The 4886-nt window shown below is 36.4% G+C and overlaps 1 protein-coding gene across 3 annotated transcripts in view; it reads right to left on the bottom strand.

The window, feature by feature from the left end:
- The window catches only part of pde4ba (phosphodiesterase 4B, cAMP-specific a), a 177470-nt gene that overhangs the window by 74666 nt on the left and 97918 nt on the right, over window positions 1-4886 (bottom strand). The window lies entirely within an intron of this gene.

Raw genomic sequence — 4886 nt, 5'->3', positions numbered from 1 at the left:
TGTGTGTGTGTGTGTGTGTGTGTGTGTGTGTGTGTGTGTGTGTGTGTGTGTGTGTCAAACACAGTTATTCAAAACCTAGATCGCAGCAGTGAGATAAGAATTTTTTTCCATAAAGTCATTCAACAACGTCCTGAAATAGACTGCTGTACAGTATGTTGTGTACAGAGTAGGATTTAATCCTTTGACTATTATTAATACAATCAATTATTTAAATTAAGTTTAAATAATGATATAGATAAAAGGAGACATTATGCAAAATTCATTTTTTAATCTGTTAAATGCATTTTGTTGTGTATTGGAGTCTTTAGGAGTGCAGAAAATTAGTATTTAGTCTCTCCCAGTGCTGCAAGGATATCTTTATATTCTGTTTTGGTCATATTTTTCAACCAACTTTGTTTTCTTTATTTTCTATGATGTTTTCTGAATTATTACTTCRCAGAATTTGCAATGGAAATTCTAAATAAAGTCTGGACTTACTTTATATAGACGCCAACTGATTGATTTAAATGTGAAAAAGAAGAATTTAAAAGCAGGACGTGTCTCCTTTAAATAATAAATTGTAAAATTCATTTTATTATCTGTAATTATTTTTATTAGATTGGTGGAAAATTTGTAAACAGCAATTTGGTTTAGGGTTTAAACACTTGAACAAAATTTCCTTTTATTGATTCAAGTGGAAAAACTATTTTCAAAATAAAAACGATGCCCCAAATGCTGCAAATTTCAACAAAGAAGCATCATGTTCAAAGTGTTAGCTATTTGAAAGTTATCTTACTAATTTTATGTTAAATTTGTATATGATGAACATTTTCRATTAATTTGAGTTTACATCCAACTTTCTGTTATTTGCGTTTGGAACAAAATAGAAGGCTTTGATTCAACAACCAGGTCCACCTTAAATRTCGGTCGTGTGTGTGTTTGTGTGAGGAAGAGGTGGCATCTGGTATCATCTCAGGGGTGGAAGGTGCCTGCTGAGAGCAAAGTGGACTGAAACCAGAGCTCTAGTCTTAAGTGTGTAACAAACAACACATCCATAATTTGCTAGGACATTAGAATGGCACAGATAATAGGGTATAAATATACAATTAAAACACACAGTACGGTGTGTTTCTCTGTGTTAAGTTTTTAATTGCAATTACTGTAGCTGTAAGCTGGAACAGCACAAATATATTTATTTATTTTAGCGGATATTTGCCACTTCCTTTTTAACAGATTCTTCTCACTATATCATAGTGCTGTTTATAATGCTTGCATTAAAATGTAGACAATCTGAAGGACACATCTATTAAACTTAACAGTGAGTAATGTTATATACTTATGTAACACAGTATCCTAATATAATAAAAGAACTGATATAAAGTTATTTTTTATTCAGTCTTAGAAATCAGACAAAACATTTGTATCAACAACTGACAACTTGCAAACAGTTGTTTGTTTTTATTTATTACTGCACTTTAATATTTACTGTCACAATAAAAGAGTAATGACATTATTATATTTAAATAACTGATCTTGGTTCCAGTTGCTTTGAGTTGTTTTTTATAGGCAATTAGTCTCACAAATTAATAAACTAACCTGATAATAATCAAAGTGTTTTTAAAAAGTAAACAAAGACAGGTCAATAAGGCCACCTTGTCATTTATTTGATGCTATTTGAAAAACGAGACATAAGCAAAAAAAAAAAAAAAAAAAAAAAAACAATCTCAGAGTCAAACCTGAGTTGCAACAAAATCCAGACACTGCGGCTCGCCTCAGTGCTTCTCAACAAACACAAAGTCGAGCAGCGAATGACATGGCTGCCACAGGCCTGCAAATATGACATGACAAAAAGCACAAGCATCCTGGCAGCACAAATACTGAGAAGCACAGGTTCTACTGACAGTGTGACGAGGCAAAAATCAGGGTAATAGCTATAAAAAATAAAAATAAACATTGGCTCATGAGCATTGGTGAAATTATTCTGTGTTTTATAGATCTCACAAAACAAGCCCCGTTCTGGCCTTTTCTCTTCCTGTCATGGCAGGAAAGTCACGCGGGTTCCTTTTGTGAACAACAGAGGGCGTTGTTTCCTTCCACACAGAACGTGTGTGGATGTGTGCACGAGATGGCAGCATTTCACCAGTGCTGAGCTCTGAGTTGGGGACTTCTTTAGAAGACGTGGCACGCAGGATGTGAGTCATGCACTGTAGCAACCACTGATGGTCAGCATCACACCTGATGTGATCGTAGCTCTAGAAAATGTTGTTTCTTTCGAAATTAAAGTGATGGTGGCTTTGAGCCGTTCTGTTGATGTACTCTCACCTCCTTTATCTCTACAACCATAATAATTAGAAATTAGGATGAAGATGATGTTGGGAGGATGAGCTCTTAATATTAACCAATTAAGATGCAGCTTAACTCAATATGTTTGAGCAACCCCATCATTACACCCCAGGAGTTTATGTATAAACAAATATTGGCTCAATTAGACTTTTTAGTTTTTTCTGGACCCTGGTTTTTAACATGACAAGGGAAATATATGCAATTAGGATGCAAATAGAGGCCAAGCCTGCATTACAGATGCCATCTTTCTATTTCAAATCATTTTATTGTCTTATTCGTTTACAGAAACATAAACAACAAACATTTTGTGCATGTTTGGCAGCCTGTCAAACTGTGTGCCTCTGGGTTGGGTACGTGATCCTAACCTTTGTTGTGATGCAGAAGAGAAAGAAAAAAAAAACAGAGAAGACGACTTCATCAAATGCCTCTTATCTCAGTGAAACACAAAGAACGCCTGCAAACAAAACTGCAGCTGTGTTAGAAAGAAGCAGACGAGCACCAGATCACCTCAGATGTGAACACTTTCTCACGCATACGAACACACAGTCATATTAAATCAGGATCAAACAACTCGCAACGTTCCTGAAAGCTGTTTAAATATAAACGCTAAAATAGCAAGTCAGAAATGTCAGAGGGGCAGGCTGACAGAAAGATAAATTTATCCTAAGATGTCAAAAGTGAGTCAGTTTGAGAAAAATTTAATCCGTGACAATCGTCTCTTCTTTTTTGTGCAGAAGATTCTCTTTGAAGCTCTGATAACATCCCAGGTTTTATGTTTTTTTTCTGTCATGCACTGCTTCTTCAAACCTTGGATTTAAAGAGACAGCCTCAACACGAGTTGCTCTGAGACACACCTCAGAAAAGGGGCGAAAGAGGGGCTTGTGGAGTTACAATAAGGAGGAATTCAGACCAAAGCTTCGCAGCTCCAATTTATACAGAAACTGAATGATTTAAAAGTGAAAAAGGAGGATTTAAAAGCATGACATGTCTACTTTGATTAAATTATTTTAAACATTATATTATCTCCAGCTTGACTGAATGTTGTACCATGAATCAGATTAGTTCGCTGAAACCTATCATGTGATAAACCGACAAAAATAAAGCAATCAGCGCCGCAGGTGAGTAAACAAAGCGGCCTAGCTGCAGCTCAGGTGATGAGTGCTTGCTTCCTGGCAGCACATCAGAGGGTTTTATTTACACAGTTTATCATTTATAACCTACGACTGGATAAGAAGGTGTGACTCCATGAGTGACACTTCAGTGTTGTGTTGTTTCACTGCCTCGGTTATCTCCTCTGCTGCTCTGGAGAYGACCTCAGGTCATTGGAATTTGGTCATGATTGTGTGTTTTCACTTTCTGCATCACAAGTGAAGGTGGTTACTGAGTTGCCACGGAAACCTCACCTTGACATGTGAACACAGAGCAGCGAACAAAACACAAATTTGTGAGCTCTGGCTTTAGCGTCAAAATCAGTCCTAACGAACTATTTATCGGTTGGCGTCTCTCTGTTACCTGCCTTTGAATAGGAGAGGGAAACAAAGAGGCAGACATGATGATTAGAGGGGAGAAGCTCTTCCTCTGTGCATGCTGACAGATTTGATTGTCAAATAAAACAGGAATCCCAAACCTAACAGCATTTGTCTTGCTGGTTTTGGCACRACACAGCGTCTCAGGTCTCCCTTTTCGTTTTCACTTTCTCTCATTATAAAACCAATTCCCCTTTCTGAAAAGAGGGCACTGCAGTCATTCCCCACTGTGATTAACCTAATCCCTGTGCAGGGTAGTGCTCCTCTCACTGGCTGCRCCGTTAGGTATTTGACGTCAGCTGCACTCATGTTATGACAACCTGCGGACGAACTCGGAAACATGGAAAATTCTGCTGCGTAACGGTACTGCTGTTATTTAGCCATTTTATTTGTGATTTTGATATTACATATTTTTTTCTCATTTTTTTCTTTTTATATTTTTCTATTTATTGTATATTGTATATAAAATTATTTGTTTTGTTTTAATGAAATTAATAAAGAATTGAAACATGAAACATGTGAAAACCCTAAAAATGGGCTGAGATGCATCATTGGACAAAAACATTTTTACCTCAGCATACATTTAAAAGCAGAGATTTAGAAAATGTTCTCAGGTTTAAACATGAATAAAAGCTTTAAAAGGAGACATATCCTGCCTTTAAAGTCTTCTTTTTCACATTTAAATCATTCAGCTGGGGTCTATTAAAGGTGGAGCTGAATTCCTCCTTACTGTAACTCCACAATGCCCTCTTTCACCCCTTTTCTGAGGTGTGTCTCAGATCGACTCGTGTTGAGGCTGTCTCTTCAAATTCAAACGAGTTTGGATTCAACTCTAGTTTGATAGAGGGGTTTACGACTATAGCAGCACAGAAACATTTTATTATCTTTATTAAAGGGCCAATATTATGTGTTTCTCAGGCATACATTTAAATACTATACCATATAAAGTATCTATGTCACCTTTAGCTGTTATTAAAAGGCTGTTTTTGTGTTTGAACAGAAAATAAACTTATCTTCTCATCACTACCTCTTCTAAAC

The sequence above is a fragment of the Austrofundulus limnaeus genome, unplaced genomic scaffold (genome assembly GCF_001266775.1).
Source record: "Austrofundulus limnaeus strain Quisiro unplaced genomic scaffold, Austrofundulus_limnaeus-1.0 Scaffold41, whole genome shotgun sequence".
In the NCBI taxonomy this organism is placed as follows: Eukaryota; Metazoa; Chordata; class Actinopteri; order Cyprinodontiformes; family Rivulidae; genus Austrofundulus; species Austrofundulus limnaeus.
The sequence above is the reverse complement of the archived record's forward strand: the minus strand, read 5'-3'. Positions and strand labels throughout refer to the sequence as shown.